Source organism: Rattus norvegicus, chromosome 20 (genome assembly GCF_021556685.1).
Source record: "Rattus norvegicus strain SHRSP/BbbUtx chromosome 20, alternate assembly SHRSP_T2T, whole genome shotgun sequence".
NCBI classification, from domain to species: domain Eukaryota; kingdom Metazoa; phylum Chordata; class Mammalia; order Rodentia; family Muridae; genus Rattus; species Rattus norvegicus.
In genome coordinates, this window is record NC_141553.1 from 53,272,969 (window position 1) to 53,300,503 (window position 27,535).

Consider the following 27,535-nt stretch of genomic DNA (forward strand, 5'->3'; position numbering starts at 1 on the left):
CAGCAAATGGTGCTGGTCATACCGGATTGCTGCATGTTAAGGAATCCAAATAGATTCATACCTAACATCCTTCACAAAGCTTAAGTCCTAATGTTAAGACCACAGAATACCCAGATGCAATGAATCTGGTAAAAGAGAAAGTTGAGAATAGCAATGACTGATTAGCACAAAAAAGACTTTGAGATCAGAACACCAATGGGGCAGACACCAAGGCCAATAAAATAAATGGGACCTCATGAAACTGAAAGTCTTCTCTAAGGCAGAAAACTGTGTAATTTGGACAAGATAGTAGCCTATTAAGTGGGGAAAAAATGAACAATTCCATGTCTGATAGAAGACTAATATCTAGAATATCTAGTTATCAAGAAACTAGATAATAAAAAACCAAATAACATAATTTAAAAATGGAATATGGATTTAATCAGACTTTTTTCCAAAAAGGAAAAGGAGGGAGATGGATCTGGGGAGAGGCATGATGAAGAGGGTCTGGCAGGAGCACAAGGAGGGAAAACTCTGAATAGTATGATTTGGATGAGAAAGAATTATGAATGGACAGATGGTAACAGTGAAGAGACAGTTTGAACTCACAGCACATTTCCACCTTGTAAAGAATTCCAGGAATATCTACTTGAGCTTCAAGAGCTGGTTGACTCTCCATTTGTGATGCTGAAAGGACAAATTATATTTTATCCAAATTTTAATGTATAATTAAAATATATTCTAATACCAAGATCAAATACATTTTAAAAACATGTGGAAACATACATTATTTACCTAATTCTTCTGTCATACTGTTGGTGTTCAACCTTCTCATTTGTAGAAATGTTAATATTTCTCTTCTATATTAATATTTGAAAGAGCTTTTCAGTTGGAAATGGTGGCTCACCCATTTAACCTTAGCACTTGGGAAGCTGAGGTTGAGGAATTAAGAGTTCAAGGATAGCTTTTGCTACATAGCATAATTTTGCCTGAAAGTCCTACACGCAGACTATAAAGCTAAATAAAAAATAAACACCATATAAAATCAATTAATATAATTATATGTCATATAGTACATAATATATATCAACTAATATTAAAGTTAAATAAAATGTATATTAGTTTTCTACATATGCTTAGTAAAAAGTTACTGCTATGTGGTTCTAAAGGTTGTGAATCTAATGTCAATGGCCCAGCCTTGGTTTCTCTGAGGACTGCGAAAGGAATCTGTCAGCATTTTCTTCCTCCTGGAGTTTATTGCTGGCAGTCTCATTCACTTGTACCATTACAAGCTGTGTGTTCATGTTTTCGTTACAGGTTCCCTGTGAGTGTATCTATCTGTGAATTTCCTCTTTACGTAAGAATACGAGACCTTGAATTCTTACAGGTGTCTCTTTTCTTGTTTCATGGTGGTGTGAAGAAAATTCTCAGCAAAGTTGAAATTAATTACATTTTTATTAGCTTGCAGCCATTATTTTGTACTTTGGGTCTCTATATCTCATTGAGGTTATTACTGCATGCTGTTTTCATTTTAGATAACATTTTTCCACCAGCCTCAAGTAGCCAGATTTTACTTTCTGTGACTGTAATTCTTTCAAATCCATGTGTGTTTTAATTACCTTTTCTGGTTATGGTGATCAAATGCATTTCAAAAATCAACTGAAGACAAAAGTGGTTATTTTGACTTGCAGTTTGGAGGGATACAGTCCATTTTGTAAGGGGTTGCAACATGGCAAGAGAACAATGGATGATATCTTAGTTTGGGTTTTCTTGTTGTGACCAGACACCATGAGCAAGGCAACTCTTATTAAAGGAAAACACTTAATTGGGGTTGGCTTCTAGAGGCTTAGTCCATAATCATCATGGTAGAAAGCATGGCATTGTGTGTAGTCAGACTTGGTGCTGTAGGAGACAAGAGCTCTACGTCTTCATCAGTAGGGAGCAAAGAGGAGACTTAACTTCCAGACTTGGTGGATCTTGAGCATATGACATGTCAAACTGTCCCCATAGGAACACATTTCCTCCAACAGGGCCACAACTACTGCAACAAGGCCACACCTCCTAATAGTGGCGTTTCTTATGGGCCAAACATTCAAACAAAATATTCAAAATAGTCTATGGGGGCCATATCTATTTAAACCACCAGGGATGGATTGAATTCGAAGTCAGGAAGGAATGAGTGGACAGGACATTGGGCAGGACGATAACATTCCAAAGATTTGCTCTGCTCTAGTTAGGATCCAACTGTGCAAGGTTGTCAACTTTATAACCCTTAAAGGAAAAACCATCCAGAGACTTCTCCACATTGGGAACCAAACCATCTGCAAACACCCAAACCGGACACTATTGCTGATGCCAAGAAGCACTGGCTGAGAGGAGCCTGATAGAGCTGTCCCACGAGAGGCTTTGCTAGATCCTGACAAATACAGATGTGGATGCTTGCAAACAACCATAGGACTGAGCACAGGGACCCCAGTGGAGGAATTAGGGGACGGTCTGAAGGAGCTGAAGGGGTTTGCAACCCCATGGGAAAAACAACAGTGTCAATCAACTAGAACCCCCAAAGCTCCCACAAAATAAACCAAACCAAGCAAAGAGTACACATGGAGGAACCCATGGCTCCAGCTGCATATATAGCCAAGGATTACCTTATCTGGCATCAATGGTTGGGGAGTTCCTTGGTCCTGTAGAGGCTTGAGGACCCAGCATAGGGGAATGCTAGGGAACTGAGGTTGGAGAGGGTGGGTGTGTGGGGGAGCACCCTCATAGAAGCAGAGAGGGAGGGATGGGGATTTGTGGAGGGGAAACAGAGAAGGAGGATAAAATTTGAAATGTAAATAAATAAAATAACCAATAAAAAAACTGTTCAAGAAGGTGAGCCTACAGCAGACATTTTATATTCAAACCAACACAAGATGACTGATCTCACAAGACACATGTTTTTGTATCTGACCCATTTCCCTTGGCACATCACTCATCCTTACTCATTTTTCCACAAATGGCAGACTTCCATTCATAGTTATATAATATTCCATCGTGTGAACTGTATTTCAATCCATTTATTCAGTGAAGTTGATTCCAGATAGAAGCTATTATATGGGGACATATACAATGGGGATATAATGTGTGTGTTTGTATGTATGTATGTGCATACATGTATACGTATGTATATGCATATATGTATACATATATAGATATATATGTAGCTATAGATATCTCCTCTCTTATCACATCTACATCTCTCAGACAATGTACATATATATGTCTTTTAGGACCCTATTACAAGACAAAGTTACATTTTGAGATAGTGGACATATGAATGTTGTGGGTTATAATTAAATTTCTAACTATAATTGTATTTGTATGGTGGAGTAATCAGCAGTTTCACTAACAGGTTTTCAAATATATAGTCTGAACCTTATTTTGTATTAAAGATGCAAAACCTAAAAGTAAGGAATACAAAATCTCCAGAGAGAAATCAGGACTTTGGAATGTCCTGCCTTATGGGTGTGAATCTCCCTTTGTTCTCTTCACTGACAACTTTACATTCCTTGTGGCAAGATAGAGGTTTACCCACTTGGACATACAATTCTTTTTACACCAATTCTAATTACCAAAAAGACCATGTCTTTGTGTGTTGGACTGCAACTCCTGGGTGTCAGCAGTGTGTGATTTTTGTTGGTGCCTCAATCTAATGTTACAGATCGTAGATGTTAATAATGATATATTCAAAATTATTCGTGATGAACATTACAGTGAGTGTCAAATGAACTGGGTCTATGGAAAGGATACCACTATGCGGAGCTACCAATGTTCCTAATACCACATGTCTTTCATTTAGAAAAACAACCTTTATTCGCACCGTGTCTTTTATTTCAATGATCGTACAGAGTTTAAGTAGATGTGTAGCAACTTCAGCGTCTTCCACTCTATCACACCCCAGGGTGAGATTCCACATCTGTCACACAATTCACAGCCCAGCACCAGAACAATGCTGGTACCCAGGAGGGATATCAAGTCAGACTGAAAACAGAACAGCTCAGATTTAGGAGAGCCAAATATAATTACCCCAAGATAAATTTGACCAAGAAGTAGAATTAGGCTGTTTTGTCTAGAAATCTATTGACTCTTTTGGGACAACAGCAAAAAAAATCACCCTTAGGCAGTTAATGGAGTCCAATCAAAGTCACAGGCCACATAATTACACAGAAGGAATATTTTGGGAGCTGCAGGTCATACAGGAAGTTTGGGTTTGTGGAATAATTTTCAAAGACATTGGAATGTGTCAACAGTCACATTGCAGAAGAAGAAAATGTGAAATACGCACAATATAATAAAAACAAAATAAATTTAACAATACAGGTATCATCGGCTGATTGTAGTAACTGGAATTAGCTGAGAAATGCAAGCTGAAGTCATTTCATACATCCTTCTCAGATGTTTTTCAAATTTTTTGATAATTTTTTGTGGTATTTCACCACAGAGAACTCTTCGCTTTAAGGTTTCATTTTAAAATGAAACTAGTCTCCCTGTTTTCACGAAAATGACGAAGCAGGGAGATGTGCCTCCTTATTTCAACTTTATTTTGTGGGTTTTATCACTTTGATGCAGTTCCCACCTTTCAATTTAAGGAAGTAGATTGAGCACAAGTTTTGAAGTTTTCTGATTTTCTTTCAAAATGTCATTAGACATTTTTTTTTTTAAAGCTGACAGGCCTAGCTTTTTTTCTCATAGATGGAGTTACTAGGTGAATTCTCATATGGTGATTTAAATTTTGATTTCTTATTTATTTTTTTTATTTTTTATTTTGCCAACCACTTTTGTAAAAGTACGGTAGAAAGCTATTTAAATCTTTTGTTGGGATTTTATGGCTTGTTATTTTCACCACCACAGTGATATTTCAAGAATATACATTTTTAAATTATCTGACGGATACTTTTAAAAATTTTCCTTACAGTCCTTTACTTTTCCAAACTAAACAAATGTTAAGTTGTATTTTCACAAGAAGTGCATAAATATATGAAAAGGAACTGTTTAACTGTATGATGGCTAGAAGCCTCTCTTTTCCAAACATAATTAAATGTGGGTTAATCTGAAGGAAAAATAAATGGTCTAAGGGGCATTGAGTAAATTTGAGAACTGCAAAATTATGATGAGGTATTGGGTTAGTACTTGAGAAGACCTAGTGCTGACCTTTCCTGATTAACCGGATTTTAGCGTTTAACTACATATCAACACGTCCCCAAGTTTTCACAATAATGAATAGAGTATATATTTTTATACATGCTGGCTTATTGAGAAGCATATCAAATCTTAATGGAACTGGAATCCCAAGCCTGTGTATCTTTGGTATTGTAGTCCATTTCTTCACCTTAGCTAATAGGCTTTTCAAGAAGGTTCCCTGCGATGCCTGCATTCTCTTACTTTCATTCTGAGCAAGTTGTCTGAAAACAGGCCACTCGGTGCAACTCCTTAGACCTCGTACTTCCCTGTGCTAGTCCACGGGCCATTATTTCCTTGCCAGGTTCTCAGCAGTGTGGAACCATTCCAACTAGTTTCACTAGCTTTATTCTATCTACCAGGAATGACATAATAAAAATTCCTCTTGATTTCATTAACAAGATGCACTTTTCTTCCAGGTAGCACACACACACACACACTAGGAACTTTAAATTTATTCTATAATGACAGATTACTAGTTAGTTGCTTAGGATTGGGATTGATTGGCTGAGAAGTATGAACAGAGAGGGATAAAAAGTTCACTTCCAAAGAGATCAGAAAAACATTTTGAAGTGATGAGCATATTTAATATCTCGGGTTTAGTGATAGCTTCATAAAGTTACACATAAAAAATTATTTAAATATGTCATTATTGTTTGTTAATTATTATTCAGTAAAATTGTATATAAACCAGTATTGGTACAGGGAAGAAAACAGATTTGTTTTAAAGATTTTATTCATTCTAATTCTTTATGTCTATGTGTCTCCGAGTGAGGATGCTGGCAAAGTTCAGAGGCATCGGATTTTCCTGAAGCTGGAGTTAAAGGAGGTTGTGAACTATCAGGTGTAGGTCTTATGAAACAATCTTCAATCCTCTAGATGAGCAATATATACTCTGAAATGGTGAGCTGTCTCTTTTGTAAAAGAGGTTTTGGGATAGCAATGAAGTTTAATGTTAATGAACAAGAAGGGAATAAATTCAGGCAGTGATGGACATGTGGCTATCAGAAGGAATGGTCATATAGCCATAAATAATCTGAAATGTTCTTCAATATAAATAAATGGTCAGAGAGCAGAGGTTTCTTAAGGCTAAGAGTCGATTTTATTATTGAGGCTTTCAAGCAGAACTTTTGCATAATCTAATTTATGTCTTAAAATGATTATTCTTGGGCTGGCAAGATGGTTCGTTTAGAGGCTATAGGTGCTTGGTCCCAAACCTGATGTCCTGAGTTCTTCCCTTTGGTCCCAAATGATAGAGGGAAAGAACTTGTCCTCATTTGTGCCATGTCACAGAGACACACAGACACACAGACACAGACACAGACACAGACACAGACACACACACACACACACACACACACACACACACACACACACACACACACACAAGAAGCAAACAAATGCTTAAAATATTCTTTCTTTCATGCAGTCAATGAGGAGTCTGGGTGTCCGTGTCTGTGATCCCTAGTGGGCACATTTGTAAACATGGAGAGCAAATGTCCTGGCTTGGATTGGAGTCACCAGGCGCAGATGGACAAGTGAGAACAGATCCCAAATACATTTTAGAGACAGAAGTAGTCTTACACTTGTGAATGGTTTTAATAAATTTTAAACCAAATAGGAAAGAATAAAACATTATAATTTTCTTTTCCTCAATAGGTAATAGAAATATGTGGCTCTTATTGAATTGGAAAAGGTTCTAAAAGGGAACAAGAATACCCTGGGCAGGGAATAGGGAGGCAAAGTTTAGAACAGAGGCAGAAGGAACACCCATTCAGAGCCTGCCCCACATGTGGCCCATACATATACAGCCACCCAATTAGACAAGATGGATGAAGCAAAGAAGTGCAGGCCAACAGGAACCGGATGTAGATCTCTCCTGAGAGACACAGCCAGAATACAGCAAATACATAGGCGAATGCCATCATTAAACCACTGAACTGAGAACGGGACCCCAGTGGAAGGAATCAGAAAAAGGACTGAAAGAGCTTGAAGGTGCTTGAGACCCCATATGAACAACAATGCCAACCAACCAGAGCTTTCAGGGACTAAGCCACTACCCAAAGACTATACATGGACTGACCCTGGGCTCCAACCTCATAGCAATGAATAGCCTAGTAAGATCACCAGTGGAAGGGGAAGCCCTTGGTCCTGCCAAGACTGAACCCCCAGTGAATGTGATTGTTGAGGGGAGGGCGGTAATGGGGGGAGGATGGGGAGGGGAACACCCATAGAGAAGGAGAGGGGTTAGGGGGATGTTTGCCTGGAAACCAGGAAAGGGAATAACAATCGAAATGTAAATAAGAAATACCCAAGTTAATAAAGATGGAGGAAAAAAAAACCAATTAATCAGTCTTCAGGTTTTGATGCTATCTGGTTTCATTTTCTGTTTCTGCAGTTGAATACCTTTGGCAAAGACAACCTGAGGAAGAAAGGGTTCCCATTGGTTTACAGCTTAATGATGGAAAGTCAAGAAAATAGGATCATAAAGCGCTGGTCACATCACATCTGCAGTTGAAAAAGATATTGCATTCTACAGCTCTGCATGTTTTCTCCATTTTAAACAGTCCAGAATCCTGGCCCACGAAATGGTCCCTTCAACTTTGGGCGTGGGTCTTCTCATGTAAATTAACTAAGCCTTAGTCCCTCATAGATATGCTCAGAAGCTCAGTACTCCTTCACAGACGATTTAGTTTCTTCAGATTCATTCATGCTGCTAATGATTACCAACTACTTGCAGCGACCCCATGTTACTTCAAATGGCTCTTAAGTGTTCTTGTGAGTGGGTCAAAAACTCTGGAAACGTAACCAAAGGCTTATGTTGAAGATAATATTGCTTTATGACATATGAGTGAGCATGCACACGCTCACACACACACACACACAGACACTCATGCACATGCATTCATACACATATGTACAAAAATACACTCAAGAATGCATTTGCAGACACAGATACACACTCAAGTAGGCATGCATGTGTGTGTAACACACATGTCCACATGTATACGTGAGTGCACACACAGGTACACACACACACACACACACACACACACACACACACACACACACACACACAAAGTACATACCAGTTTAAATAGTTTGGGAATCTGCCTGTTCTCCAGCAAATGACCCAGATGACAGCAGGCTGTACAGGTGAATCCACTGACTCTAACTCAGCCTCAGATCTGACCTTCTTTCCTAGTAAACCACCCTTTTGATATTTAAGATTATATCATCTTTGAATTAAAATTAATTAATTAGTTAATTAATTTTTACACTCCAGATTTTACTCCCCTCAGAGTTCCGCATCCCATACCTCCTCCCTGCCCTCCCCTCGCCCACACTTCTCCCTGTACCCCTGTCTCCACAAGGATGTTCCCACCCCACCCACCCCGCCAGACCTCTAAGCTTCTGGGGCCTCCAGTCTCTTGAGGGTTAAATGTATCTTCTCTGACTGAACCCAGTCCTTTGCTATACATGTGTTGGGGGCCTCATCTCAGCCAGTGTATGCTGCCTGGTTGGTGAGACTATACCATCTTACTACATTACAACAGGTTGTGTTCCCTATAGCACAGATCCCAAATACAAGCCAGATATCTCACATAGTTTTCAAGAAAATAAAATTGGCCTCATCATTTCCAGGAATTGTTTTCTCAGGAGACAACTGTGAGGATTTTCAAGAGTAGTTTCAATTTCGATCACTGTTTGAGGGTCTTGTCTCCTTGAATATTCAAAGATTCTAAGAAAAGCTGAATCATTGAGTGTATTGTCTCTCTATTGATGCAAGTGAAGGCAAAGTAAATGCATTAAATCACCCAGGGAAAAAAAGAAGAAACAAACCCTCTATTTGACACCTTACAGGGAAGGAAATGTCAGCATACACAGATGTGGGCTCACAACAAAGACTGCGCACAGCGGGTCAAGGAGGAAAAAGAAAAGCGACATCGTGAGATTAAAAAAAAGAGGAACGTTTATTAGAATCAGCCAATTATTTCAAAGGTAGGATGGAAAATGGGCCGTGTAACATGTTCTGCTCTCTGAGGCGTCTAGTGCCTATTGCAGTCTGGTACTCAGAAGACAGTAAATACGATTTGCCGTGATGGATCCTTACCCTCTCTGAGTGACTGTGAAGAACCTTTCTGTATTACGGTAACAATTCTGTGGTGTCTCTGTATTGAAAAGAAATTATGAGAGTCTCTAGCAAAGACCTCAGCCGAACTCCTGAGAACAGTGTATGGGGCTGAGGAATTTACAGAATGGACACCATGCAGTCACTACCGCTGCCTTTTATCAGGCTGAGACTGCTTCTCCAACTCTTACAGGTTTAATTTATTTGAAGGATATACATTTGGAGAAAGCAACGTGGGTCTGAGATTGGGGCAGAGGGTGAATACTTTCAGCTTTCCAATCAGCTGAAGGAGTTGACCTACCTGTTGCCTAATTCCAAAAGCAGACAGTGCACAGAAGGAAGTCCTATGTCCTTAGGAAATGTGATTTTAAAAGATTGAAATCCCTGTCACTCTCTGGGAAATATTCCATTCTGTATAGCTGACTGTTATTGTAATGAATTTCAGCTAAATTGGGGAAGAGAGAATAAGTAGTGTTACAGTTAAAAAAAAAACTAACAGAAAACAGAATCAAGATCAATCTTCCTTGGTTTAGACTTATCTTTCCATCTTCTGGGAGTCTTTCTCTTGATTTATGACTTATTTTCAGTTAAAGCTTTTCCAAGCAGTGGCAACCTGATTGCTGAATGATTGACAGAGTTTAAACCTTTGCTAAGACATCAGGCTCAAAACCTTCGAAGATGGTGATAGATCCCAGGAAGGAGTTGTTACAGAGGAATTTAAAAATACAAGCCAATAAGCCATATCAAAGTAAAATGTAACTTCTATCCAGTCTAATGCAACATTCTAACTCCAATAAATTGGGCTTACATTTCTGATATAAACTCTTCCATTTGTAATTTTAAGGAAAGCATTGGATATATGACACAATTCCTATAGATTGAGAAGTATATATTTTAATTTGTATGTATTTAAATTATGAAATGGTTTTACAAAGAAATATTGATGAAATATTGTCTTTATTATATGTTGGGCATTGGAAAGGCATGAAGTGATTAGTTCAGGGACGTTGTCATATTAGTGAAACAAAGATTTTAGTCATTAAAAGTAGTATATTTTCTATAACTTTAGTGTTATTAATATTAAGAATATCAGTAAACTAAAAATAAATAAATTTAGTATTGAAGTATATACCTCACAGTCACAGTACTACGAACATAGATGCTTTGTCCTAACATGAGGACTGTGTATAATACATGGATTATTTTATAATTCTGCAAAGGATACAGATTCGTTTCGATTTATCTATATGGAATGTTTATAACCCACCACACATCATCAAAAATAGTTTAACTTCATTTAGGGGATGTGGCCTACACTCTTCAGGTTTAACCTGTTCCCTTATCCATCCATTTAAATGAAGTAAAGCTCACTCTCTCTGACAGTTTTGAGGTTTTTGAGAAACGCTTATGCATGTGTTTGTCACAACAATCAGAGCACAGAAGATTTGACTACACTTCCCAAATACACCGTGAAGCTTCTTTAAGTCAGTTCCTGTCCCCACGTGCAATGACCTAGAAATGCTTCTCAGTGTAGCAGATCCTTGAGGTGTTTCACTTAAAAGCAGAGAGCCAAACTCCGGGCTCACTGAAGGAAGGAGGTTGAGCTTCATTCTTTAATTCTTTCAGATTCTGGTGACATTTGTTGGAAAATTGCTTTTATTTTAAAACAGTCCACAACTACTGCATTTGGTGGAATATAAATCATTTAATACCTAATCACCATTTGCTTGGCTATGGCAATATGCTAATAAGGTAGTTTAGGATCAGCATTACGTTTAACCTATTTTAGGATTCATTATGAAGATGCATTCCGATTTTCGTAGGCATGCATTGAAATTGAATTTTGAAAAATGAAATAATAGCCTCAAGTGTTAAAAGAATTTTTACTTGTATTTTTAAAAAATTCACATTTTATTGTTTTAGAGGTATTGAATTTCCAAGAGAATTCGAAAACTTGTGCCGTTCATATCTCTGAACTTAAGTGTTATCATCTGTGTATACCATAGTTAGAGCATTCAAATCATTCGGTAAGTAGGAATTTACGGGAGGTAAGGTTTTTTTTTTCAGGCAAAATGTTTAACAAATGTAAGGCCGACATAGATTTCTAGAAGACAGTAGGAAAGGAGAGAGAAGTGTGTCAGTTTTATGTGTAAGTGTTTGAGTCCATGTGCAGGTAGGTACAAAGTATCATGGGTTTTCATCCATGGGGTAGTGGAGAAAGTGAGACTTAATTCAGAGTCTAAGATTAGAAATGCTCTTCACAGAACAACCAAGAAATCGAATAACCATGATTGTTGAGGCCCAGGACACTGGTGCTCGTTTTGGCTTGTTGGCATGGACATTAAGGCTAGGTAGGATGCAGGGGTATCATGTCTTAGATAATTGTTTTATTCCAACACAGTTTGATTTCTATAAGAAAATGTCATTTAGACTGAAGTGAAACTCTAATTGTCAGAGGCAAAATGATGAGATATGGTTCCTCTGGGGGAGGGGGAAATTGGCCTGATTACCGTTTTCTCAAATTAAATAGGACACATGCCAAAATCTGGAAGGGACATACTGTATAAGGAAGAAGGAAATGATCGTCATTTTCAAAAGACTGAGGAAATGAAGTGACATGGATCACAGCATACTTTCTTATATGGGTGAGATTTCTGTAGTAAATGATTCCAACTGTACTCTATTCCCTAATTAGAATGTGTACACCTGCCAGAGAGGTGGGCGTTCATGAGATTGAGCTGGAAAATGGCCTGGGCAGTATAAGACTCTGTCTCTTAAAAACAACAAACAAACAAACAAACGAAAAACAAACAAAAAAACCAAAAGAAAACAGAACAAAAAAACCTAAACACTGAAGACAGCATGGAAATCTTAGCTGAAAGAATTAAATGAAGTGTTTTGCTCTCTTGAACAGGTAGGGTTAAGGCAGGCCTTAGCTATCTCGTTACTGTGTACATGACATTCTCTTGGTGCACAGAAAGGCAGCATTTAGTCAGGACTGAGGCAGAGACGAAAGGGATGAAGTTATGGCCCTTCTGGATAACTTGAACACAGTGTAAGTTCCTACTACTGCCATTATGCATTACGCATTATGTTGTTCTGGAATCAAATCAATTAATATATAAGCCTCCTTTCTGTGTCATATTCATCACACAAACAACATTACATTTTCTAGTCTGAAATTCCTCAGAGGATGGCTCATTCTTGTCTCTCAAAGATTCCTGATTGATGCTTTCAGAGTAGGTTGGAAAATTTGTAGCGTTTTAGAAGTTAATGGTGATTTAGAAAGGACAACAAGTTGCAGGCATTGAGGAATTCCTGTTAGAATATTCCCCACGAGCTCCTCTTTCATGACTTCTAATGGCTTACACAATCACGCTTCGCTGCTAGAAAGAATTTCACCAAAGATTACTTTGTAGCAGATTACAGTAATAGCAAAGCTGGTTAAAAATTCCTTTTAAGATGTTGCCGGAGCTGATGATGACATGTGAGTATAGTTAATAAAGCACTTTAGCTCACTTCCTTTTTCCCACACTTCAAATGCTGTAAGAACTCTGGTCCTTATTTACAACACCTTGTTTATCCTTAACCAAAGTATCATTATTTTGCAAATTAAAATAAAATGCTCTTAATAATTGAATAGGAGGAAAGGCTGCTGAATCGTGTGCATTAAATGCATGTAGGTGTGCTTTAAAACACAGACTGGAAACTCATAAAAATATGGCTTGTAATTAAGAAGGTTAAGAATAAAAATGACAGTCCTAAACGAATTCAAGATTATTAAATCTCATAAAGACCTAAGGTCAATATTTTTTGCGATGGCTAATGGGCAATAAATCCAAGAAAAAACCCTGGATTTTGTTTCTTGTTGTAGACTCATCATTTCCACTCTTGTTTTCAAAGATCCAGATCAACTTCGGGACTTAAAAAGTAAATGAACAATTTCCAAAAATAAAATGATATATATATATATATGTGTGTGTGTGTGTGTGTGTGTGTGTGTGTGTGTGTGTGTGTGTGTGTGTGTATATGCTCAAAAATGGTGTAAAAGAATTAAATATTGAAATATCTCAAAAATGCTGAAATATTAATTAGTGGCCAAAGAGATTAAGTACATTTGAATAACCTTCCAGATATAATGACAATATTATGCATTAAGAAATAAAGCAAAAAATAAATTATTATTGCAAAAAATTTAAAAGAAGATTATTCTAACTACAATGTTGATAATCACAACACATGTGAAGCATATATACATGCATACATACATACATATATACAGGGTGTATTACACACATATCTGCATCTGAACCCATAATATATCTTAAGTAAATCAATTTTTTATTTCATATTATGTGTGGACATTTGTGAATGTTGTGTGCATCAAGGAAATAGATTCAGACTATTATGATTTACTCTAAATTTGATTACGATTCTGTGACCAAGATCTGCTGTATTTTCCCTGGTATAAAATTTCCTCCATATAAAGCAGCCCTTCTCCTTATATATAGCCAGATATGATGTTTACACCATAAAGACTTTGTTTCCAAGTTTATAGTGTTCTTTCAGCAGGCCTCAAGCTCTGAACACTGCAACAATAGGAGGATCAATGCTTAGCAATTCGTATTTTTCTTTCTATTTCATTTTTATTGGTTATTTTATTTACTTGCATTTCAAGTGTTATCCCTCTTCCCAGTTTCCCCTCCACAAGCTCCCTATCCCTTCCCTCCTCGGTACCTCTATAGGGATGCTACTCCACCTGCCTACCCACTCCTGCCTCAGTGCCCCAGCTTGATGAGTCATCAAGCTGGGTCATCACCCTGGGTCATCAAGCCTCCACAGTACCAAAGGACTCTCCTCCCAATGATGCCAGATAAGGCAATTCTATGCCAGATATCCTGTACACTTTGGTGGGTGGTTTAGTCCCTGGGAGCTTTGGGAGATCTGGTTGATTGATATTGTTGATCTTCCTATGGAGTTGCAAACCACTTCAGCTCTTACAGTCCTTGCCCAAACTCCTTCATCGGGGTCCCCTTGCTCAGTCCAATGTTTGGCAGTGTACATCCGCATCCATCTGTATTGCTCTTGCTCTGGCAAATCATCTCAGGGGACAGCTATACCAGGCCCCTCTCAGTAAGCACTTCTTGGCATCAGCAATAGTGTCTGGGTTTGGTGTCATTAGATAAGGTGGACCCCCTAGATGGGACAGTCTTTGGATGGCCTTTCCTTCAGTTTCTGCTCCACTCTTTGTCCCTGCATTTTTGACAGGAGGAATTCTGGATTAATATTTGTGAGATGGGTGGATGGCAACATCCCTAAACCGGAGGTTGTGCCTATCCACTGGATGTGGTCTCTACAGGTTCTATCTCCCCTTTGTTGGGTATTTTGGCTTCCTGTTGGATCCTGGGAATCTGTTGGGGTCCCTGGCATGTGGGACTTTCTAGTGGTTAACCCCAGTTCCCTTCCCCTACTGTTATACACCTACTTTCAAATTCCTGATCCTCTGTATTTCCTCATCTCCTCCCATATCTGAACTGCCCTCCCCCTTTCCCTTTTCTTCATGGATATATATATATATATGTATATATATATATATATGTATATATATACATATATATATATATATATGGTGAGCAGCCTTCAGAGCCTTAGTGGCCATAAGTGTGGACAGCATCTGTATGGGGATCTCTGAAGGGCAGGACAGAAACAACTTGACCTGGAAATTCTGAAACAAATCTGATCTCTAGGCAATTGGTCTGAAGTTTATTAGGAAGAAAAATAGCTGTATATGTTCTATTAAGTTTATTTTATTCATATATTATTAATTGTAATTTCCCAAATTATTGAAAAAGGAAGTAGAATAAAATTTGTTATCAATTATCTATAATCTATCTACCTGTTATCTATAAATACATAGATGTATTTAACTATCTCCTCTCTCATCTGTTGTCAATTTATGTATCATATCTGTTTATCTATCAAGTAGTGTTTATCTATCATCCATCTATCAATCATCTATTTATATCTATTATCTATCATCTATCTATATCAACTTGTCCATCATCTATCATCCATCTATCACCTATCAATCCATCTAATAATTTAAGTGTTTGAAATGAAAATGAAAAGGACTGTGCATTTTATCCTTTTACCACTTAAGACAAGTGGACAGTGCCAGCCTCCAGCACTGACAGAGAGTCTACATAATGGTAGGCGTCATGAAAAAGTGTTATGGCTGAGTCGTCTTACTGAAAGTCCTCTCCGGCTACTTTTGTTTGTCCCGGACAATGCCTTTATGGTGGATATAAAACCCAAGGCTAAAGCTTCACAATGGCTGCTTCAGGGCAGGGCAGCAGATCAAGGTCTGTGAACAACTGCAAAACAGCTTTTGCTTTAATTCCAGCTTTTCAAAAAACTCCCAAAGCAGTCCTATTTTACTAAAATGATAAATTCCTTCGAAAAACTCCTTCCTTACTGTAAAAACCAACCTTGATTAGTTAAGTCTGTATCAGGGATATTATTAATTTAAAAATATCTTAGAAACTAATGAATATGTGACTTTCTTACCAGTCTTGTATGCGAGTGAAGAATATTGAAACATATTAAATGATACAAATGTCTGATGTTTTAGAATGAGGAATTGCAGTACTAAACCATTTGAAAGAAAATGTCCATTTGAATGAATAGCTTCCACGGTAGCCCTCTGTTTTCTTTGTTATATCATCTTAGTGTCCTGAAGTTAGCATTTTATAATTTGTGAATATATTTCTATTTATATTATTGTTATTAAAGGATTTGTCCACAAACTTTTGTGATTCAAGTGGATTTAAGCCAAAAATAAATGACGGTAATAGATTTCAACTGGGTGGGACATGTGCCAGCTGGAAACTGTTCACTTACCCATTAAGACATATTGCTCTCAAGACACCTCATCATACTTCAAGCAGGTCTTAATCATAGTTTTAATATTTTATTCTTTTAGGTCTACTTTGAATCAAGTGTATTTTCCATGGTGCCTAATTGTCAAGGTTTGGTGACCATATTAGAAGTTCCTTAATGCATTGCCTTACAGTGTACATGGTAAAACCAGATTATTTTAGAATCCTTACAGTACAGAATGGTTTGAATTTTACTAGATTAATGTACCCAGAACATTTTTGTGGCTTATTCTTCGTTGTGTTGCTGATGCAAACTAGTTTATACAAATGGCCTCAGACGATCCTGGACTTTTGGAACATGCTTCTGCACCATTCTAATGAAAACATGTTTTGTGACAGATGCAGATGCAGTTGGGAAAACTGTATTTAATGGCATAATTTATATTAGAGGCTGGGTATGGGCACTACCTGCACTGTGAGAATCATTCTTAAATAATGTAATGACTCCTTATCAACCTTTGATTAATTACGCATGAGCATACAAAGATTAAATATTTATGCCTTTATCTTCTATTGCCATGTTAAAGTTACTCCAGCTAACTTCTATTAGGAAACCAAAAAGTCGACGTCATATTTCTTTCCAAATTTGGATGCACTCATACTTCGGTCTTGATACTATGAATCTGCATTGAGGTTTTGCTAATGTATTTATTCTCCCATGCAGTGTTCACCTAAAACAAGTTGATTTTGAAATACACTAGCAATGTACAATTGCGGAAGGGTCAAACTCTACTTTTCATCGTCACTCCCTTTGCTTTTTACAATTCAATTCTTTTTATTTATATGTCTGAGCACATGTGATGAAAATTTGGAGGTCAGAGGACAACTTCTGAGAATTGCCTTTCTCTTTCTACCACGTACCTCACAGAAATCAAGCGCAGGTGGGCAGACCTGACAGCAAATATTTTTCCCTCTGAGGCATATACTAGCAGTAAGTTGGGCATAGTTCACCATTTAATTGGCTTATCCTTGAATATTTGATGGGAGGCTATGCTGTTTTGAAGAGTCACTCCAGTTTACATGGAGGTCGTAGAATGTCTAACAAATGGTCTCTAATCTTAACTCAGTCTCGGCAGCTAATCTTATCCTACTTAGCAGGGGAACGACATTTGGTGATGCACAAAGTAACAAGTAGCTATGCACTTACAATCAAGGTAAAAACCTTGCTTTGGTGAAGGCAGTATTCAAATAAAATAGTTCTCACCCAAGCCCTTGTCTACACATCACCACCTGATTATGCAGAAGCTAATCATGCCCTGGAAGAGTTTTTCTTTTCAGGGCGTGAACTACAATTCGTATATGTGTTTGTTTCACATTTACTTTATATTTCTCACTTGAAAGGCACCCTTAAAATATACACATCCTAGAAAAAATTTCATCGCCTCTTTCCTATCTCACGAAACGCTTTGTCTTCAATATATGTTTCAGTTTAAAACAAATCTCAATGAATCTTGTGAATGTTCTTTGGTAAGAACATTTCCCATGACTCTCGATCAAATGAAATAATAAATATGAAAGTCATTGTATGTGTTGACCCACAGATAAAACTATGTGTCAGCCTATCATAATGGTCCAACTTAATTTGAAACGAAGGTCGTTTATATTCATTAGGTATTCTGTATGTGACGCTAGCACTTTAAAATGAAATCCAGCAAGCATTCAATATTTCAAACACAGCTATCGTCTTTTATCCTTCATAGCCTTTTGTGTGTTTGCCTGGATAAATGTTTGTCCAAGTTTGTGGCACTTATGTATGGAAGCCTGAGATCCAGGCTGGATGTTTTCCTGAATAAGTCTCTTCTTTACTTTTTGAGACAGGCTATCTTACTAAACTTAGGACTTACTTGTTTGTCAAGGCTTCCAATTATGCCCTTGGGGCTTCTTCTGCCTCAGTATCTCTCATTTTGGGGTTGCAGATATGCACGCTGTGCCTAGCGTTTCATGGGAGTAGTAGCTATCCAAATGCAAGTGCAAACCCTTTAGTGATTGAGTCATCCCCCTAGCTCTGATTAATTTTTTTAATATTTCATAGTTTTCATTGAACTACTTTCAAAATTTGAAAGGAGGAATTGATTTACAAAACCATTTATCATTAAAATTTGTATTATGACTTTAAGAAGAAAATATACTGCAATTAGACAAGAATATTTAGTAAATATTAAATTTCCAGTTAAACAAGATGTTTTTAATGATCTTTCCATTCATTGACTGTAGTAAAAATAACCATTTGGATGAAACATTGTGAAATTGATTCCATTAATGGTTGTAAAAAAGATGAACTTTTAACATATATGACCTTCCTATGGTGTTGGTTCTTGATTACACACCCATATGACTTGGGGCTGGTCCATACACACTCTTGTAGAAAACCTAACAAATATTTATTGTTTTTTCATAAAACTTATTAGATTAAAAACCTTTCTTCTTTCTTTACCCACTCAATGCACATATACATATATATACTCTATATAAAAATTTATAAATAATATTAAATACACTTCATATTTCAGTAGTAGAATGTTTATTTTATATTTCAAGGAATGAATAATACATTAAAGGTAATATTTAACTGAAATTACTGTGGATTAGATGTTACATTTGGATGGAAATATTGTGTGGAGGAGAGAAACATAAGGACAACCAGGAATGTTGAGAGGGATTTGGGGAATGGATTTATCTTCTACAAGGAAGTAAAAATGTATGGAATCCTGTTTTTCACAGGGCAGAAATTGATTTTTCTCTAGTAGCACCAAATGTATTTCGATGCCTATGGATGAGCTATTTGTATTATTAATGTCTTACATTAATATCACACCTGTGTAGTTACTGCACAGTGAATGGAATTAAAAACCCAGGACTTTACAAGCTGAAAACACTGAAGACCTTATGAAAAATATCTAGAATTCTGTTGAAGAGCAATCAATAAACTTTGGTTCGTTGAATATTCTTTTTACAGCATCCCTAAAATAAGCTAATTGCATACTTTCAAGTTTTATAAAATGCCTAAATGTTGAGTCTCAATATTAATACTGTATAATTTTAAAAAAATCAGTTTTATGCTATGTGTGAGTATAGGTGTTACATGTACAATGAGATGTATAATGAGATGTTCTTAGTGTCCAAAGGGACAAAAGAGATCGTGAGATGCTCTGGTACTGGAGTTACTGATGAATGTCGGCTGCCCTGTAGGTATTGGGAATTGAACTCTGTTCTTCTGGAAGAGCAATCCCTGCTTTGCATGATCGAGCTACACTCGCCTTGTGCATTTTTTTTTGAAAAAAAAATCAAAGACTGCTTATAGTGGGGAAACATGCACACCCATGTTCACTATCATATTATCAATACTGTAATTATAATCCATCCATGTTCATGATGGAACCATTGAAGACCATCAATTTACAGACTCTGCCCAGTTGCTCACTTGCTAACAAATGGATTTTAAAAATGTGGTTATATAAATACAGCAGAAGAAAAATAGTGTCAGGTCATTTTTCAAGAAATGTATGGAACTGGAGATCATTCATGTTTGAACAAAGCAAGCCAAACACAGAAATGCAAGTGTCTGTTTTTACCTATACATGAAAACAAGGCTGGAAGAAGACATAGAAATGTTAGGGGGCTATTAGGAAAGAACCAGGGCATTAAGTATGGGAAAAGTGAAGGTAAGGAAAGTTAATGGGCAGACTGATGTGTTATATATACGTGTCATTGTGTTCTAGTGAAAGTTACCATGATAGAGTTGATAAATCCTATCAAAATAAGCCACCACATGGCTCATTAGAAGTACATGTACGTAGAAACAAAATATGGCTCAAAGCAGGGATTCAAGGCATTTTAAAGGGTCTGTAAGAACCACATAGCTAGCTTTGTAAGTGATTTCCATTCCTGGATAGTGAGACCCCTGAAACGCTGCCAATAAAGAACTTTACCTCTAATGGAGCACCTCACAGAATGAGCTGTAACCTTTTCTTCTGCTTGGGTTCATTGCTCAGTAAATGTTATCTGGAGGTTAATATATAATCATCGATGCTCTTTTCAAATAGCTTTTTGTTCACAATTTTAAACATTTTTTTGTCTAGAATATTTTACAGTTGTATTTTGAGGAAACTGAATATTAGAACACACATATTTTTCTTGATTTTAGAATACCAGGGTTTTAAAAAAACAGGTCCACACAATTTGGGTACAATTGGATGGATTTATAGTATAAAATTTTATCTCTATTCCACTCTACACCTACACTTTGGACAAATATTAAATGATAATGTTTGGAAATGATGTTTTTATCAAGAAGATATAAGTAAATACACACACACAAAATATACACACATGCATATTAACGTACACAAATGCTCACATGTACACAAACATGCATACACATGTACAAGCACACACAGCTATATACTACAACTTTAGATTGAGTTTCACTCCTATCATTATATTACATTCATTAATCTCCACACTAATGCCACAGTTATAACAAAGTAAGCATCTGTCTTAAATGCATTTTTTCTGTATTTCTTTCATTCATTCATTCATTCATTCATTCATTCATTCTGTATTTTTATTTTCAAAGAAAATAAGCTGAAGTGAAAATCAAACTGTTGTTTCCAGTGAGATTAAGGCCAAGGCACTGCTGATTATTCTTATGTAATAAAGAGTGGGTACCTTTTAAAAACTGAACTTTCATGAAGCTAAAAGCAACAAGATTAGTTCAGACTCTTGCAAAAGAAATTTTCGCTTATAAGAAGTCTTGGGAGGATGAGGTTTTCAAAGAGCGATCATTTTTGTGTCTTGAATAATCACACAATCCAAAATACACCCTGAACCAAAATATCTCAGATGACTAAGAGCTATACTGGGTTATATGATGATGCAACCTACTTAATTTGCATGTAATTTTTCATCCAATCAAATGTTTAAATGAATCTAATTTTTCTGCAGTTCTTTGATTCCCACCTCACCCCTACCCACTCTCTGCTGTGAGTTTGTAATCTCTCAGCTCTTCTCTGCTGCTGTCTAGACTTTCATTCCTTCGTGCTCTGAAGACTGTTGTTATCTTCGGTGAGCCCCCTTACCTACTCACTCGGAGGTTCATGAGTCTCCAACAACCACCCTCTTAGTTCTCTCTTTCTCCTTTCAAAGTCTCATCACTATTTTAAATGATTCAGTCTATTCCGCAAGAGGGCCTTAGCATCTTGGCTCTATGTAAATCTGTTACTTCTGTTTTTGCCAGTCTCCCTGTCACCTTGTAGATCTAATTCTTCTGAAGAATATCCGTGATGTTATCTGCAAATCTCAGCTCATGCTCACATACCCCATACTCCTCAGATTGCACCTGCAATTCCAAGCTGATGGTCATGGTGACATAGAAAACTGACACCTCTCAGACAATAGAAAACATCATTTTTCAATGTTTTCTCCCATGGCATGCTTCTTTACTCATCACTCTTACCCTGAGGCTACATCATATTCAATTCATAGGTTATTTTTGCAACATCTATGTTTGTATGTATGTATGTATGTATGTATGTATGTATGTATGTATGTATGTATGTGTGTATACCCTATCTATCTATCTATCTATCTATCTATCTATCATCTATCTATCTATTATATTTGGGAAAACAATCTTATCATAAAATCTAATCCCTAGGTTAAAAAAATGTCCAAACTTTCTCATTTTTATTCAAACAGTATTAAAGTTATCCACACTCATAATTGCATTTATGAACCCTCAAACAGAACACAATGATATTCTTCTGTTAGTTCCATTTATCCCATCCAAGAGTACATGCAAGCTCTGAGATAAAAAGTCTTTCTGCCTATGTACTACTGACCCTTCCACATAAACAGTTCTGCATCACAGTCATACAATATTATCATGCAATTTTTTTAATTTATTTAATACTTAATAATAATTCTTTGGTTTCCGGGCAAACATCCCCCTCCCCCCTCCCCTTCCTTATGGGTGTTCCCCTCCCAACCCTCCCCCATTGCCGCCCTCCCCCCAACAGTCCAGTTCACTGGGGGTTCAGTCTTAGCAGGACCCAGGGATTCCCCTTCCACTGGTGCTCTTACTAGGATATTCATTGCTACCTATGAGGTCAGAGTCCAGGGTCAGTCCATGTATAGACTTTAGGTAGTGGCTTAGTCCCTGGAAGCTCTGGTTGCTTGGCATTGTTGTACATATGGGGTCTCAAGCCCCTTCAAGCTCTTCCAGTTCTTTCTCTGATTCCTTCAACGGGGGTCCTATTCTCAGTTCAGTGGTTTGCTGCTGGCATTCGCCTCTGTATTTGCTGTATTCTGGCTGTGTCTCTCAGGAGCGATCTACATCCGGCTCCTGTCGGTCTGCACTTCTTTGCTTCATCCATCTTGTCTAATTGGGTGGCTGTATATGTATGGGCCACATGTGGAGCAGGCTCTGAATGGGTGTTCCTTCTGTCTCTGTTTTAATCTTTGCCTCTCTATTCCCTGCCAAGGGTATTCTTGTTCCCCTTTTAGAGAAGGAGTGAAGCATTCACATTTTGATCATCCGTCTTGAGTTTCGTTTGTTCTAGGGATCTAGGGTAATTCAAGCATTTGGGCTAATAGCCACTTATCAGTGAGTGCATACCATGTATGTCTTTCTGTGATTGGGTTAGCTCACTCAGGATGATATTTTCCAGTTCCAACCATTTGCCTATGAATTTCATAAACTCGTTGTTTTTGATAGCTGAGTAATATTCCATTGTGTAGATGTACCACATTTTCTGTATCCATTCCTCTGTTGAAGGGCATCTGGGTTCTTTCCAGCTTCTGGCTATTATAAATAAGGCTGCGATGAACGTAGTGGAGCACGTGTCTCTTTTATATGTTGGGGCATCTTTTGGGTATATGCCCAAGAGAGGTATAGCTGGATCCTCAGGCAGTTCAATGTCCAATTTTCTGAGGAACCTCCAGACTGATTTCCAGAATGGTTTTACCAGTCTGCAATCCCACCAACAATGGAGGAGTGTTCCTCTTTCTCCACATCCTCGCCAGCATCTGCTGTCACCTGAGTTTTTGATCTTAGCCATTCTCACTGGTGTGAGGTGAAATCTCAGGGTTGTTTTGATTTGCATTTCCCTTATGACTAAAGATGTTGAACATTTCTTTAGGTGTTTCTCAGCCATTCGGCATTCCTCAGCTGTGAATTGTTTGTTTAGCTCTGAACCCCATTTTTTAATAGGGTTATTTGTCTCCCTGCGGTCTAACTTCTTGAGTTCTTTGTATATTTTGGATATAAGGCCTCTATCTGTTGTAGGATTGGTAAAAATCTTTTCTCAATCTGTTGGTTGCCGATTTGTCCTAACCACAGTGTCCTTTGCCTTACAGAAGCTTTGCAGTTTTATGAGATCCCATTTGTCGATTCTTGATCTTAGAGCATAAGCCATTGGTGTTTTGTTCAGGAAATTTTTTCCAGTGCCCATGTGTTCCAGATGCTTCCCTAGTTTTTCTTCTATTAGTTTGAGTGTATCAGGTTTCATGTGGAGGTCCTTGATCCACTTGGACTTAAGCTTTGTACAGGGTGATAAGCATGGATCAATCTGCATTCTTCTACATGTTGACCTCCAGTTGAACCAGCACCATTTGCTGAAAATGCTATCTTTTTTCCATTGGATGGTTTTGGCTCCTTTGTCAAAAATCAATATCACGCAATTTTTATTAATTAGTTATTTTATTTATTTACATCCCAAGTGCTGCCTGCCTCCTGGTACACCATTGCAGAGTTTGCCTGTTCCCTAGTCCCCTTCACTTCTGAGAGGGTACCACCCTGAGTATCCTACTATCCTGGAGAATCAAGTCTACCCAGAATTAGGAGCATCCTATCCTATGTGTTGGGGTCTTGGAGCAGCCCTTCTAAGCTCTTTGGTTGGTGGTTCAATCTCTGGGAACTCTCGGGTTAGCTGACACTGTTGGTCTCCCTGTGGGGTTGCCACCCTTTCAGTTCCTTTAATCCTTGCACTAGCTCTTACATAGGCATCCTAGACCTCACTCCATGCTTGGTAGTGGGTATCTGCATCTCTTCCAGTCAGCTACTGGGTAGAGCCTCTCAGAGGACAACCATGTTAGGCTCATGTCTGCCAGCACAACTTAGTATTAGACGTAGTGTCAGGAGCTGATGTCAGCCCATGGAATGGATCTCAAGTTGGGTCAGTCACTGATCAGCCCTTCCTTCAGTGTTTGCTCCGTTTTTATTCCTGCATTTCTTTTAGACAGGAGCAATTTTGGGTCGAAAGTTGTGTAGGTGGGTTGGAGTTCCCATCTTTCCACTGGGGGTCCTTTCTGATTACCGGAGTTGGTCTCTTCAGGACCCATACAGAACCCACTGTTAAGCATTTTGTCTAAGGACACCCACATTGAATCCTGGGAGCCTCCTCTATCCCAGGTCTCTGTAACTACTTAGAGATCCCCTGACCCCATCCTCTTCATATTTTCATTAATTCTCATGGTCCTGTGGGTCTATTCCCTTGTCTCTCCCCATACCTGATTCAGCCCCCTATTTCCTTCTCGTTCCCTTCTCCCTTCCTCTGCCCTCCATGACTGTTTTGTTCCCCCTTCTAGGTGGGATTTAAATATTAATTTGTTTAATTTCTTTGAATCTGTGGGGCATATCATGGATTTTCTGTACTTTTTGGCTCATATACAGCTTTAAGCGAGTACATACCAGGCATGTCCTTTTAGGTATATGTTACCTCACTCGGATGGTATTTTCTAGTTCCATTGCATTGCCCGCAAAATTCAGGATGGCTGTGTTTTTAATAGCCGTATAGTAATCCATTGGTTAATGAAACACATTTTCTGTATCTGTGGGGGGGGCAGGAAGTGACAGGTACCCTGATTCCTGGTTGAGACAGATCGAATCCCTGGCGGGGGGGGACCCTAAAAGGGACAGTAGGCCTTCCAGATCAGGGTATTACTAGTTGCAGCCCCCCCACAAACCCCTATAGAAAGGTTAGAGACAGACCAGTCACATAGAGCAATGCCCCAAGGCCCTCCTCTACAGGTGAAGGCATGACCACAGGTCATGTAGGCTCAAGACAGATCAGTCATAAAAACAGGACCATGACCCAGAATATGTAGATGAGGTTTGATCCATCCAAAAAACTATTTAACTGTCCTGTTCAGAATTAAAAGTGCGCAGATATTATTCCATTGTCTGAAAACTTCTGTCTTAAGAGCTGTAACACCACGGCTTGGGGAAAAGATCTGTTATCCCTGAAATCACTCCCCTGCAGCCCTCACTGGCTAGTCAGTTTCCTGCTGGCTCAGCAGGGTGAGCAACCCAAGCTGCAGGCAGCAGAAATGGAGGTTGGGGCAGGGCCTGCAGCTGGGGGCCGCTGAAGCAATCCCCTCTCCCTGAGGAGAGTTCTCTCTCCCCTCACCTGAGCCCACACACCTAGCTCTTCATGGCCAGAGATTGCCCTGATGAGCCCTCCAGGCGCCAGAGCCCTACATGTATCCATTCTTCTGTTGAGAGACATCTGAACTGGTTCCAGTTTTTGGCTATTTTGGAAAGAGCTGCTCTGAACATAATGGATACCATGTATTTGTGGCGTGGCAGAGCATCTTTTAGGTTCATGCCCAGGAGTTGTATAGCTGGGACTTCAAATAGAACTATTTCCGTATGTTTTGAGAAACCCCCAGATTGATTTCCAGAGTCATTGTATGAATTTGTGAGCCCACCGGGAATGAAGGAGTGTTCCCATTTCTACACATCCTCTCCAGCACCTGCTGTCACTTGAGTTTTTGATCCTAGCCACTCTGATTGGTGCAAGGTGATTTGCATTGCTCTGATGACTGATGATGTTATTCATTTAAGCGCTTGTTGGCCATTCAAGATTCCTCTATTGAGAAATTTCTGTTTAACTTTGTACCCCATTTTTAAAATTGGGATTTTTTTGGACTATAACTTATTGAATTCTTTATATATTTTGGATATTAGCCCACTATTAGATATAAGGTTATCAAAGATATTTTCCTAATCTGTAGGCTGCCATTTTATCCAGTTGACAGTGTCCTTTGCCTTACAGAAGCTTTTCAGTTTCATGAGGTCCCACTTATCAATTGTTGATATTAGACCCTGAACCGTTGGTGCTTTATTTAGGAAATTTTCTCCTGGGCCAATGGGTTCAAAGCAAATTCCCACTTTCTCTAGTTTCTATTAGAATCAGTGTACCTGGTTTTAATGTTGAAGTCCTTGATCCATTTGGATTTGAGCTTTGTGGAGGGTGAGACATATAGATCAATTTGCATTCTTCTATATGTAGATCACCAGCATTATTTGGTAAAGATGTGTTCTTTATTCCAGTGTATGGTTTTGGTTTCTTTGTCAAAAACTCGAGTGTCTGTATGTATGTGGGTTTTTTTTCTGGGTACTGATTCTATTCCATTGATTAACCTGTCAATCTCTGTATTAACACCATGAAGTTTTTTATCACTATTTCTGTGTAGAAGAGCTTAAGGTCAAGGATGGTGATTCCTCCAGAAGGATTTTTATTCAGGATTGTTTTGGTTATCCTGGGTTTTGGGGTTTTCTGTATGAAGTTGACAATAGCTTTTTCAAGGCCTGTAAAAAGATTCTGTTGAAATTTTAATGGACATTGCATTGAATCTGTAGACCACTTTTGGCAAGATTGTCATTTCCTTGCTAATCCATGAGCATGGGAGATCTTTTCATCCTCTGCGACTTCTTCGATTTGTTTCTTCAGGGTAGCAAACTTCTTGTCAAACAGGTCTTTCACATGCTTGCTTGGAGTTACACCAAGATATTTATATCATTTGTGGATATTGTGAAGGGGGGAGGATGTCCCTCTAATTTCTTTCTTAGACTATGGATCGTTTATATAAATGAGAACATAGCCAAGGCTGAATTTGATCAGGCTTTAGAATGGGAAGATTGCATGAGTACTGAGCTTCAGGGGAAAGGTAGCAAGCAGAGTGAAGGCTGGTGAGAGTGTGCCCCCAGATAGCTGTGAAAATTTGGGATTGTTGAGTGAGTTCTGCAGCAGCCAGTTGTGGGATAACTCGGAATGCAAAATAACAGGAAGAAGTTGGGCAGAAGCCACATGGGGTTAACCATGGGTGTGGGGAGGCCTCTGGGTACAGAGAGAAGCGATAGCGTGGATTGATTTTGTAATTATTACACACAACACCTTGACTTCTCCTTTTCAATTTGCATTTCCTTGATCTCCTTTTTGTGTCTTATTGCTCTAGCTAGAACTCAAAGTGCTATATTAAATAC

At 38.2% G+C, this 27,535-nt stretch overlaps 1 long non-coding RNA gene across 16 annotated transcripts in view; it reads left to right on the top strand.

The window, feature by feature from the left end:
• LOC120098847 (uncharacterized) overlaps positions 1 to 27,535 on the top strand; it is a 230,891-nt gene that overhangs the window by 41,535 nt on the left and 161,821 nt on the right. For 6 of the 16 annotated variants that reach the window (XR_015645303.1, XR_015645302.1, XR_015645308.1 and 3 more), the window contains 4 exons: positions 7,598 to 7,808; positions 9,064 to 9,201; positions 11,255 to 11,358; positions 11,862 to 11,976. This is a non-coding gene — a long non-coding RNA (uncharacterized LOC120098847). Of the gene's footprint in view, positions 1 to 5,970; positions 6,103 to 7,597; positions 8,356 to 9,063; positions 9,202 to 11,254; positions 11,359 to 11,861; positions 11,977 to 13,205; positions 13,836 to 16,313; positions 16,776 to 27,535 lie in introns of those variants that run through there. The other 10 variants (XR_015645318.1, XR_015645317.1, XR_015645304.1 and 7 more) reach the window with 9 other exon arrangements.